Here is a 14,934-nt window from a genome sequence, read left to right on the forward strand (position 1 = left end):
GCCAGATTCGGCCACAATGTCCAGGCCGGGTTTGGGGTGTTACATTTAGTGGTATCGGAGCCAGGTTACAAAACTCGATTGTGGATTTGGGTTTTAAAGATTGGTTTTAAAGAATGATTTGTAAATAATTTGGAATATTTTTTAAATAAGTATGTTGTATACCGAGTCTCCGGTGCCGATCCTGTAAGTTTTTAAAACTCTGTTTAGAATTTTTTGAAAGTATGATTAGAATATACTAAAACTACTTTAGGTAGTATACCATACTGAAAACACTCTAGGAAGTGTAAACTGAAACCAGTAGTGAGACTACGATTCATGATAACAGACTCTAAACTTCTGATACTGTATTGCATAAAATATTTGTTAATAAAATATCGAAACTGTTAACTAATGCATAAAACTGTTAATATAGATAAATTCTAAAAATTTATGATGAGCGCACGTGGTACTCGTGGACGGGGTACTAGAGGCCGTGGTAAGGACCATAGAGGGGCTCGAGCTGAGTGTTTGGCATCTGATACTATCCTAAATCTAGATACTAGCGAGACGCCGGTATCACCTGCAACAAAGATTGGGTCTGGGAGTCATGATCGTGCGGCTGGGGACGGCACACTATCCCAAGCTATACTACAGATTTTGGAGAGGGTCACTAGGCACAACACTGAATCTGGGGGCTGTAGGTAGGTTACGGAATAACCCCTGTCCAATGGGGCTGAGTTATTCAGAGGTGTTGCTGGAGTTGCCCCTAACGTGGCTGAGTATTGGATGGAGACCATGGAGAGAATTATGGATGACCTGGATTTTACTGTTGAGCAGAAGCTTAAGAGGGCTGTTTCTCTATTGCGTATAAAGCATACCAGTGATGGCTCACAATTAAGGAGGGCACTCAGCCCGACTGATTAACCTAGGATTATTTTAAGGCTACGCTCCAGGGTAAGTATGTGGGGGCCAGCTACATTGATGCCAGGAGGAGTAAATTCCTTAATCTCACCCAGGAAGACTGTTCAGTAGCCGAGTATGAGGCCGAGTTCCTGAGGTTGAGCCGTTATGTGAGAGGCATGATGGTGACTGATTATGAGCACTGTGTTCGGTTTGAGGATAGTCTCAAGGACAATTTTCGAGTTTTGATAACTCCGCAGAGGGAGCGTGATTTCTTTGTTCTACTTGAGAAGGTGAAGATTGTCGAGGAGGTTAAGCGCGCTGAGTGCCAAAACTGAGAGAAAGGAAAGAAAAAGAGGGAATTAAAGCCCTCGAGTTCTGTGATGAGGCCTAAGAAAAAGGCCAGGCTTAATGGGCCCATGAGAGTTAGGCCTTCTATTGTACCTACTGGGGTGGCGCTATATGGGCACTGTAGTAGACGTTATCCGGGCAAGTGTCGGAGGACTACTGGGACGTGCTTAAGATGTGGGTCGACTAAACACGGTGTTTAAGATTATCCGTTAAGAACCGATCAGATGCAAGCTCCGGGTTCTATTACTACACAGCCGCTGAGGGTAGTTCAGTAGCCACCTAGGGGTTGTGGTCAGGCTAGGGGTAGTAACGGCATGGCTCGAGAACAGAGAGCACTAGACAGAGGTGCTAGACCGACTGAGGCGAGGCAGCCATCTTTGGTTTATGCTGCTCGTCGCCGTGAGGACCAAGATGTTTCAGACGTCATTACGGGTATGTTTTTTGTAACACCCCAAACCCGGCCTAGACATTATGGCCGAATCTGTAATGGCACATTGGAGTTAATTTTGGAAAAAAACATAGTTTTATCGACTAAAGATCATTTGTGTTAAAACCTCGATGTGTCCTTTTAGAAAAGCTACTTATCTTACTCATTTGACGAATTTCAGGATTGTTAAGCAAAACCATATGTCTTACTAATATTCTTACTACATTTTGAAAATAGTTTGTAGTGGATGTTTTTAAAACAGGTTACGTGGCATGGTATTGGAAAAACATTTGCCTTTTAAAATCTGAGTCTTAGTGCTAACAGATTAAAGTCAATTTAAATAAAATCCCAAATAATAATAAAAACTTAAAACGGCTTCATTACATAAATTTACCGAATAAATTTACTTTTACAAGAATCAAAATGAAAGCATTAACAGTGGTGTAGCCATCTCCAAGTCCCTCACAGCACCGGCTCATCTAAGGATTACCTGCACAGATAGGAAGCGAAAGGTGAGTTTATGGAACTCAGTGTGCAATCCCTACTTATCAAGAAATCAACATACAATGTTACACAATTGGGCCTAAGCCCATATCAGTCGCAATATCAATGTGGCCTTAGCCCAATACAGTATCAGTATCAGTATGGGCCTTAGCCCATCTCAGTACAGTATCATAAATGCATACAAAGATCCTACCCATCCATCCTCTACACTCCACTCCATCCAGCCCTACACTCCACGTGGGGATAAAATCGACCCACCCATCCCTACACTCCAGAATAGTACCGGTCTTGGCACAAACAGTATGTGTAGCAGAGCTGCCAGTATAGGCTTATAGCCTTTGAGTACACTTCCTCCAATATCATATATCCCACCCCATACAATGCAATATAATATAAATGTACATAAATAAGATGGCATGCTCAAACATTCATATATCATATAGGGCTGTTTCCGTCATTTACCTCATAGGGGTATAACAATCATAACATAAATTAGGGTCTAGGTGTACTTACTGACCCAATAGTAGGTCCATAGTCGTCTCGTACGACCTGTGCCACCTTAACGATTAAACAGTGAAAATGGGCCCAAGCCCATAATACGGCCCACGTAGGCCCACACACTCGTATGGCCCAATAAGCCCAAATAATGGCCTTGGCAGTGTAGACACACAACCGGCCCAATAATCTCCACACATCTGTGCTGTTTACCCATGTATAGCCCACGAGCACATGGGGCCCACACAGCCCATTTCGGCCCAACGTGGCCTAAAATTACCTAAGCCCACGAAATCGCTCGTGGTGGTCTCCACATTCCCATGCTTGCGCTTTACCGTTTAGGTGACCACACGAGCGAGCACACGCCCGTGTGGCATCAATGATACTAGTTTTTCGGCTTTAGCCGTTTCACAATAGAGATAGTATGATTACAGACCTTATGCGATTGGAGTTAATCCACGCTCCATATACTTTCTCTACCTGAAGATAAATCAGTATAAACCTATTTAGTTACTTTACTCAAATATTAAAAGAACTTAACGGAGTTTCAAAACAAACACTGACTTCTTACCCCAACAATAGTAATCGCACCTTCAACTTCCGGAAAAGAATAACAACCGCCTTCAATGACCCCCTACACATAAAAATCACCCTCTTTTTAGAAAAATCTAGGTAGTGGGTAGTCAGTGGGTAGAACTAAGGAGAAATAGATTGAGGGGGTTAACAGTTTCGTTGAATACTACTTTCTTTTTAGAAAAATTCTGCTACCCTTCTCCCATTCCTCTCCTTTTGATGTCGATTACCCCTTTTACTCCTTGTGCTGCCGAAATTCTATTGTTTCCCTCCTTGTTTGAATTTACATTCTTCCTTGCTTGCAATTGTCCTGCTTTTTCACTGTTGGGGCACGTGTGGTAAGTTTTCAATTCACTCATTCGTATGTTACTCTGGTTAAGTGTTTAATGGGGTTTTGGTTGCTATTTAGGAGTCACTCGTGAAGTTGGTATCAATAGTTCGTCAAGTTAACTTGAAGTGGTTAACGTTCTGTTAGTGGTAAATTGAGTTTTTGTTTCGGGATTAGTGTTAAGGCTCTTTTTTGGGTTTCTAAAGGAGTTGAATATTCTAATTATAGGTGTTTGTGTTCTCAGGATTCTGTAAATAGTGAATTCGAACCAAGTGTGTACCTGAAAACACAGAAAACGAGAATTGGCGAAAGCCGAAAAATGAAACTGCTGACGCCACACGGGTGTGTGGTCGTCTGTGTGGTAGTACACGGGGGTGTGATTGACGAGGCCAAACCGTGCGCTAAGGACACAGTCGTGTAATGGTCAGGTAAGGCTGTGTATGACACATGGGTTCAACCAACTGGGTCGTGTGGGCCACACGGGCGTGTGGAATTCTAAGCCAGGCCGTGTGGGTCCAATTTGGGCCGTGTGGGCCACATGGGCGTGTGAGCCCAATTTTTTAAGATACACTGAATTGTTGCTCGAGTCGCCCAAGTCGACTAGGACCTATCATAGGGTCGCTGAGAGTTACTGGAACCCTGATTTCGTGATTTGACTATGTTTTTACGTGCTTTAGCATGCTCACCGATTTGTACGAATGATCTACTAATTGCATATTTGCATGTCATGTATTGTATGCTACATTGCATTGGGGTTGGGTTAATGTATATGGAGGAAGTATTCTAAAAGGCTCTTAAGTCTGATATCTACCAACACAACTACAATTATCTAATTATGTGCCGCATTAGGTACCGCATAGTGTGTAGGGATAGGTGGGTCGATTTTATCCCCACATGATGTATAGGGTTGGACGGAGCTGGTGTGTAGAGGCTGATGGATAAGACTTTGTTTAATCTGTTTTGTTCTGCATACTGTAACTGAGATGGGCCAAAGCCCTAATAAATATGTATCTGACTCTGCATCTAGGTGGGCTAAGGCCTACATTGATTCTGTAAGGGGCTCCGGTCCAGACTGATTATGATTATGATCTGATGTATGTCTGTATGCACATTTTCTAAGAGGATTAAACACTGCATTACGAAAACTCACTCTTTTCTATTTAATCTGTTCAGGTACTCCCCAACATTAGCGGATCGGTGTATCGGAGGACTCGACGGTGGTCACACGTAATAACTTTAGACTATTTTCATTGACTTTTCTGGTTTTGGATTACTTGTTTATTTGGGGTTTTGTTGTAATTTTTGGGCTTTGGACTTTTTGGCTTTTAATTTTGGCTTTTGAATTGTTGGTGTTTTTATTACTAATAAGCACGATTAAGATTTAGTTTTCTCTAAAGCAAACAGATTTCCTAAAATAGAAGATTTTCTAAAGCTTCTGCGTAAGAGAGATATGTTTTAAAGCAAATCAGTGAGAACATGTTTTTTTGGACTAAGTAAAAGATAATAACTGAAATGTTTTTAATGTATCGATGCATTTTCAAAAACACTCTCATGTGACATCGCCAGATTCGACCATAACGTCCAGGCCGGGTTTGGGATGTTACAGACTTATTATGGAAATATGCCATCAACAAATGGTATAAATGTTATATATTTTTTCTCATTTATTGAGTCGTTTTTCGAAAAGAAATATATGCTTAATAAAGTAGCTATACACCGTCAACTCAAAAAATTTACAATAATGAAGTTAATTGAAAAATACAATACACTATACATGCAAAAACATTAGTAATTAGAAGTGATACAAAATATTAGCTAAATTCAATAACAGTAATAAATCATATTAGAAATAAATATTAAATTGAGTAAAAGAAAAACTGTAAAGAAATAATTAAATTAGTTTAAGAAAAATATAGCTTCTTATTTCTTGTGGCATATATGTGCCTTGAGGTGATCCCTACTCCATCTATGAAGTAGAAGAACAATAATAAATATTTTATTATTTCTTGACGTTGTGTACGAACACTACTGTCTACTTTCAATTTATGTTGATTTGTAATTTTTTTATTGAAATTACTGTAATTTTGGACTAAAAAAGAACCATTAGACGATATAACCTATGTATAATGCTTTAATATCTAATCTTTGACTATATCTCTGAATTTTAGGGAATAATTATTAAAGATTTATTTAATCTTATGTATTTCGAAAAGAATTGTTTATGATAAGTCTTTTTAAATGAATTCTTTTTTAAAATTAAGTTTGATTTTATTAAAATACATTGCAGGTTTACTATTTGTCATTTTACCATGTCTTTTTTCTTTTGCAAACGTAAATTACAATTTGTTAATATATAAATTACATAATTTGCTAGATAATTATGACACCCCAAAAATGAAAATTGAAGCTATAAATATCAACAACATAAATAATATAATTTGTTAAGATAATATTCATTATTTTTCACCTACATAATTCTTTTTAAAAGCATTATCGTTAATAATTAAATATTTACGTTATTTTATATTATTAGTTTAACTATTTTTAGTCAATTTTTAAAGATTTATTTATTATAATGTATTCTATCAAAATGTTTATGGTAATATTTTTTAATCAGATATTTAAAATTAAGTATATTAACATATTCTTTTTTATGCAAACGTAAATTACTTAAAATACATGTTTAAGGTTTTTTAAATTTCAGCAAATATGTATTAATAAATAATTAAAAATTATTTAATATTGAGTCTTCAAAATTGGAATATAGATACACATGGCAAATTATTAGAGTGCCAATTGGCTATATATAAATGGTGCCACATTGGATTGTTTCTCAATATCTAACTTCATATTACTATAGTATATATATTTTTATATTATTTTCAATTTTTTATTTAAAAAATATTTTTTTTAAAAGATTTACTTACATCAAATATGCAACCTTTTGAATATAAGTAAAATTTTGAAAATTTCATATTTAAATAAAATTTTGACTTTCAAATTTAAATTCTTGTTCATCTCCACAAAATTCTCAAATTAAGAGATCGAGGTGCAAACCCAAACTATCCAAAAAAATTCTCAACCAAATTCATCACCAAAACAGACCATCACCCATGTTTTACATACTGAGACTATTAAACAGCCTAGTACAATGCCTTTCTTAACAAAAGCCAACATATGAGACACTCTTGGCTCATATATTTCAAGTATGACACCCAATACAAATTCTCAAATTGGTTTCAAGAATGGTGGAACTAATATAGATCATCTACTTTTAATATCCTACTAGAAAAAATCCAAAATTTATGGCTCAAATTTTTTGAGAAATTTCAACTAGAACCAGACCAAAAACACAAATACAAAACAATCTATTTCTTTTCAAAATTGTGTATTTCTTAGATTGTTTTCTAGAATTATGCTTATGAATAGGACCAATACATGGGACTCCCATTATTAGTTCGAAATTTAAGAACAAAATTGTGGGACAAAGTCAATGGCTAAAAATATGATTCCAAGTATCTAGATAAAATTTTCAATAAAAATCCAAGATTATGCAAGTCCGCTAACCTAACCCAAACTACTGCAAAATTTCTTCAAGCCAAATTGACATACAGTACATTGTTGGCTCAAGCCAAAAAAAAAAAAGAATACAAAAAGCTTATGGCTAAAATGCTCAACTCAATGGATTTTAACTTAGAAGATAAAAAATCCTTGACATCTTTAATCAAAACAATTGATCTTGTAGATGGTACCACAACAATGACAACTAGCAAAACTAGAAAAAAAGGGAAGAAGAAAAAGAAGATAATTGTTTTGAAGTAATTGTCTGCAACCTTCAAAGATTCCCTGCATGCCTAGAGATATTGTTCCAAAAGAAGATAAGAAAGTCAAATAGTAAAGATTCCCTGGAAGACAAGAGGCAGAAATGAACAATAATGATTCTCTGTAAAGAAAAAATGAAGATTAATGAAGATTAATATTAACGTTTTTTTGCAAAAATTCTTTAAAAAACAACGAAGATAGACACTAGAGATTCCTTGCAAAAGTTTTGTAATGTAGGGAATATGTCCTCTGCAATTATAATAATAGTCTAGAAAATGATGATAAAAGTATTTGTAATAATGTAAGGGATTAAATTCCCCAACAAGGACATTGTAAAGTGGCAAGAACCTTGTAACATCTTGAATTAGGGTCTAGTCGGAACAATTGTTTTGAGACCACAAATTTGAAATAAAAATAATTATTTTATGATAATTTGATGATCCATGATATGATTGCATGTTTGTATAAAATTTTCATGCAGAAATTTATGCCTAAAGTGTCCAATTTGAAGTTAGGGACTAAATTGAATAAGTTGCAAAACTTGAGTTCTAGAAGCTTTAAGCATGAAATTGCTATGGATTATTAATTAGAGGTCCTTAAATAGTAATTTGACCAAGTTTTAAAATTTTGGACAAAAATGGGCATGAATAGGAAAATTTTGAAAGAAAAGCCTTGAGGGCATTTTGGTCATTTAGTAATTAAAAGAATAAAAAGGGAAAAATCAAGCAACATTTGCTCATCTTCTCCATGCCATAGCCGAAATTCCTAAGGGTTCCATAGGTAAGGTTTTTCAACATTTCAAGCTTGATAGTAAGTGCACCCTAGCTCTGTTTTTAATGTTCTTTACATTTTTGAGATCTTTGAAGCATGACCTATCCATTTCTACCCTTATTTTGAAGTGGGGTTTATGTTCAAAAATATACCCATGTATGACATGCATGCATTTTGATGTTTAATGGAAGAATATGAAAGTTTGATGTGTGATAAACATCTTTTACAAAGTGATTTTGCATGAAAACACCTAAAAAGGACTTATTTGTAAAAGTTGTAAAATGGGTAGTAAATATGTTAAATAAAGAAAAATGTGGGCTGCTAGGAGTAGGAATATGAATCGACTAGTCTTGGGTATAAAATGCATGCACTTCGTTTTACGAGCCTAAAGACCAATTTATAAATAAGTGAAAAGTTAGGGGTAAAAAGGTAATTTTACTAAAGTATGTATTATGGGTCGATTCGAACAATGTATGTATTAAATAAGTTAAATTTGGTATTATAGATCAAGAAAAACGTGATTCGGGTCTTGATCAGGGGAAAAGCAAGGTTTATGAAGAATATGCTCGTTTTCATCATTTTGTACCGAGGTAAGTTCATATACAAATAATGTGATGTTGTAACACCCCTAATCCGTATCTGTCACCGAAATAGGGTTACAAGGCATTACCGGATATTACACATCAATCACATACATTTATGCGATTATTATCGTAAACTATATACAGACATTCACATTTATCCCTTACAAGGTAATACGAAACCTTAAAACATGTATAAGAGTGGTCCGAGACTAAACCAATCACATATAAAAGCTTACTTACACTTAGAAAAAAATTTTGCAATCACAGGTCACACGCCCGTGTGAACAGGTCGTGTGACTTACACAGTTATCAAACACGCCCATCTCATAGGCCGTGTGAAAATAGAGCATACATACTGACTTGTACCACACGGCTAGAGACATGCCAGTGTGCCTTGACCGTGGTCGAAACTGATTTGGGTCACAAGGCTAACCACACGCCCGTGTACCCTTTGAAATGGCCACACACTCCCATATGCCAAGGTTGTGTGCCTCACACGGCCAACAAACACACCTGTGTATCTAGGCCGTTCTCAAGATTGACTTTTAATTGTAGGACTACCCCAAGGGACACACAACCGTGTAACATGACCGTGTGTCGCACATAGATGAGACACACGCCCGTGTCTCTAGCAGTGTGGACAAAAATAGGCCATTTACAAAGCCAATTTGCCACCCATTTGGGTCCTCCCTACAAGTCCAAAATCAAGCATTATATAAGCAACATTTTCAACCAAATTTAACTCCAAACATGTATCAATCAATCCATAATATCATCAACCAATTTCATGTTCATTCTTTATCCTAAAACATACCAAAATCACATGTCAAACATTACCAAATTCTCAACTATAAACATACCAAAATGACTATTTCACTTGGCCATATATATATCTCAAAACATATCACATTATTTACCATTTCAAATCGTATTCAAATAACTAATTTACTATCAATGTTATACTCATCATTTTACCTATAGGAATATGAACCATAAGTCAAAAATACATCCAATATTTACCTCAATGTTCAAACCAAATAATGTAACCAATTACACCATACATATAAACCATGAAACATGCTTCCTAAAATGAGCTTAATACATAACCGAATATACACAATATTAGCATCATGATTAAGCCATTTTTGCATGGCTATATATATACTCAAATCAAAATGAACCATATCAAAACTAGCCTATACATGCCACATAACCGAAATTCAAAGCTTTTATTTACTGAAGCGATAACCGGATAGTGTGATGACGTCTTCTACAACTTCCAACCCAAGCAAGTCTCTGAAACTCTATAGACATAGGAAAAACACACAAAGTAAGCTTTGGAAGCATAGTAAGCCATAAGCAAATAAATCATTTCAATGATATTTATAAACCAATATCACTAAACCGAATTTAACAAATCTCAATCACATATACATTCATTGTACTCGTAAATTCGTATAACCACATTAAATAACTTCACTTAACTTATTTATTAATGAATGTATAACCATGCTTTCAAATTTGAATAACAATCGTTAGCTCAATCATATAAATCAAGCTCGCACATATTCATTACATCGCCAACCAAACCATGGTCATTTATTACAATTCATACATAAAGTTATATCAACTTCTTTATAAACACTTCCAAACTCGAACATCCATAATTCCCTTATTCACATAACCAAATCCGCATTTACGAATCATATAGCCAACCAAGATCAACTTTATGTTACTAATTATATATTACATACATAGCATACACCAACTCAAACATTTTAATTTTCTATCTGTTCAAGTTTTCGAACCAAGCAATCATACATCAAAGCCATGTTTCATGTTTCATAAATTTCATGTCCGAAACATAGGACCATAATTTCATATAACAAGCGTATATAACACATCATTCACTTATATACATTCATATTATTTCTTTTCAAATTTCTCATATGGTCATATGATACATACTCACCTTTCATTTCTAAATTTCATAAAAAAATCACACGTACCTGAATCAGATACAATTTCACATAATTATTCATTTCTTGAAATGCCCGTTGAACCATTCAGAATCAATAAGGATACTCGGATAGCTCATAAGCTTGTACAATGCCAACGTCCCAGACGTGGTCTTTCATGTAATCAAATATCGATGTCACTGTCCTAGACAGGGTCTTGCATGAAATCATATACGATGCCAATGTCCCAGACATGGTCTTACACGTAAATCACAAATCGATGCCAATGTCCCAGATGTGGTCTTACATGATAACACATATCAGAATCCTATGTCATGACATATGTATCCTAACTATTCCTATGGTTCGTAAGGGGCTTTTCAGACGTCGTCACCTTATTGGAACTTTCTCAATTTCACATATTCAATCATTCCACGCTCGAAACAGATTCTCCAAAGCTCAATTCAATTCGAAAACATAAATATATTTATTTAAAACTCAATTCGACACATATAACGCACATACATTTCAATTTAACAACATTTATTTACTTATGAACTTACCTCGGATGAAGACGAAAGAACTGGATGACTATTCGACAACTTTAAATTTCCCCCGATCCAATTTTGATTTCCTCTTTTCTTGATCTAAATTAATATAAATTAAACTTATTTAATCACACAAGTACTCAAATTCACCCAAAAAACATAAAAGGGAAATTTGCACTTTAGCCCTTAACTTTTTACATTTTTCACAATTTAGCCATTATTTCACAAAACACAAAATACATATAATTTCACTAAACTCTAGTATAGCCGAATTTTAATAAGATTCATAGTAGCCCATTTCTTTCAATTATTCCACATTTAGACCACTCAATTTACAAAATTCACAATTTAATCCCAAATAGATATTTTTACTAAAAATCACTTAATTAAACATGGTAATCTATCAACACATATTTATTTTTCATCATCAAACCACAAAAACAACAAGCTATCAACAATGGTAAATCTCAAAATCATCATCGAATCCGAAAATCAAGGCATGGGCTAGCTAAAACACGAAGCAACGATCTCAAAAACGTAAAAATTATCAAAAATCGAACAAAATCCATACCTCAATTTTAACTTCAACGTGCCGAACCCTTGAAAAAAGTAAATGGCTTCCTTTTCTTTTCATATTCAGTCATAAAAGATGAACACCCACTTACTTATTGATTTGTTTTATTTATTTCTTATTAATATACCTTTTACTATATTAACCTTTGTAATTTAATTAGAAAACCATATAACATAAGCCCATAACCGTCCATCCCATGGTATAATGGCCAAATTACAACATAAGGATCCCATCTTTAATTAATCAAAGCAATTAAACACTTTAACAATTAGAATGCCACTTTTACATTTTACGCGATTCAGCCCTTTTATCAAATTAGACAACTAATCGGTAAAATTAAATCACAAAATTTTCACACATATCAAATAACGTGTTGTAATTACCAAAAATAATATTAAAAATATTTTTTGACTCTGATTGTGGTTCCGAAACTACTGTTCTGACTAGGGTCTAAATCGGGCTGTTACAACTCTCCCTCGTTAGGGATTTTCGTCCCCGAAAATCTTACAAAAAAATAGATTAAGAATTTGCTTCCACACAGTACATTTCAAATTCACACAAAGCTTTGGATTTCAATCTCTTCAATCTCACAACTAAAATTCCGATCTGTCTTTCACTATACGTCATATCAAGCTGAAACTGCTTCTAACTGTATTAAATTACTCTCATCTTTTGCTCAAAATTTTTGATGGCATTACTCCCCTGAATCATTTTCTCACAAAGATTGGTCCAGAAACAACGGATAACTACAACCATACGATCCATCATACAATGTTGGTTTTTATAATCACATGATAGCTTAACAAACAACAATAATCTTTCTTAGTTGCTTTCAAACTCTAAAACATAGGGACAAATAAATATTTTGAGAATTTTCAAAACAACCTCGTACTCACAGCTTACTGTAGTTTCTCCTAGAATTACCATATAAATTTTTAGATCTTAATCTGAAACAATGATGACTAGCACCATGTGCAAACTGACAGTCTCTAAAATGAATAACTCGGCTAATTTATCAAAAGAGAAATCTATACGTACGCTAAGACTTATTCAGACAGTTAACAATAATTCAGATAACATTTATCTTTTTCAATGATAAGGGATAATCCCGATAAAAAATTCATCAAAATTCTATTTCATCATTACTCAGAAATCAAAACATGCTGAAATAGTCCTGAAGACGCTTAATAATTAACTTTAACCTGTTGATAGCTCAAACATTTAAATGCAAGGTCAGAAATATTACGTTTTATGCTCATTTATCAATACTACTTCTCAGATTATCATGCATCTTGTTACTCTTATTTGAACAGGCTAATTGACACTGTGAGCCACCTGCAACAATGGTTATACAATCTCAGAGCTTCTTGGTATACACACTCTATCTCGAAGCAACAAACAATCATTGATTTCACATCTGAAGTTTTGAATCAGAAAAAAATTTATGCTGAACCCCTTTTTAACTTATAATTTGATAATACATTTCTAAGTTTCGTGAATTCACTTAATAAGCATCAATTTTAACTTCTAATCCAGCTAACATATATCATCCATTGATAAGATCAATCATGTATTCATCGTTCATAAAGCACACAAAAGTTTCTTATTTAGATCATTCGAAACTATAATCATTTCTCTCGGATAATAATATTTACTTACAGACTCAAAATTTTTTCAACAATTCGAGTTTAACTGTAACGTCAAACTTTTTAAACTCTTGTAATCATCAAATATGTCACATAACTCTTTTCATACAAGTTTAACTGTATAGAATCACAAGATATCTCTATACACTCTATTACTAGAACACACTTCAAATCGTTCATTGACGCATGACTGAAAATTTTAAACTTTTTCTTCAACCTAAACTGAACTAGTACTGATGTTTCGGTTGACAATATCTCCATGAAAAAGGAAAACTTCAACAATCGAACTAACTTTAATTTATCACAACATTTCTTGGTTAGAGTTGTTCCGATATATATAATTCTATATCAAGTCTTCAAGAATACGAATTCTTCTTCCAGACCATCCCTCAATTCACACGTGTACGTTTAAAGTTTATTTCCAATCCGGTGAATAGATTCAAACACATATAACCCAGTTAAATTTTCAATCAAATAATTTTAGATTAGATTAAACTACTGAATTTGTATTTTCGAAGGGATCTTTTCTTCTTGTTAAAAAGGATAACCCAAATATATCATTATACAGATGCCACAATTATCAAATAGAAATCATGATGTCATAATAAGACCAACGTCTTACTCGTAACAATATATAATATCACAGCTGTTAATAAAGCATTTGAACCCAGAAGAAAATCAAATATGATTTGAACAGCAACCACTGCAGAAGCACAACTTTTATAATGACAATGGTACTGCAGTACTCCAAATTTCAGAACAGAAATTATGACTACAATAGATATAGCCATTTTCGTCAAATAGATATCTCTTATAGATAATCACATAGAATCATAAGAAAACCAAAATAACGAAATTTTCAACATCTAAAGCTACACAGAATATTAGAAAATTATATAGAATGATATCAACCACGATGATATCCTAGAAAATGTTTGGAAAGAACAATATCACTCATAAATACTGGAATCCACAGTAACAGAAGTAATATAATCTTCACGTATTTTAAACAAAACAATAGCCAGTAGAAATAGAGTATTAGCATCATACAGATTTTACCATCGATTTTCATATCCACACAAGGGAATAAATAACAAAGAAATACATAGCAATGTCGAATATAACCCAAACAAACCAACGAAACTTTCATCTATTAATATGTTTAGCTAATGGTCTCATACGATAATAATTCTTGAAACTTATCTGTAACACCCCTAACCCGTATATGTCACCGGAATAGGGTTACAAGGCATTATCAGATATTACACATCAATCACATACATTTATGCAATCATTATCGTAAACTATACATAGACATTCACATTTATCCCTTACAAGGTAATACCAAACCTTAAAACATGTATAAGAGTGGTCTGGAACTAAACCAATCACATATAAAAGCTTCCTAACACTTACAAAAAAATTTTCCAATCACAGGTCACACGCCCGTGTGAATAGGTTGTGTGACTCACAC

Source organism: Gossypium hirsutum, chromosome A11 (genome assembly GCF_007990345.1).
Source record: "Gossypium hirsutum isolate 1008001.06 chromosome A11, Gossypium_hirsutum_v2.1, whole genome shotgun sequence".
Taxonomy (NCBI): Eukaryota; Viridiplantae; Streptophyta; class Magnoliopsida; order Malvales; family Malvaceae; genus Gossypium; species Gossypium hirsutum.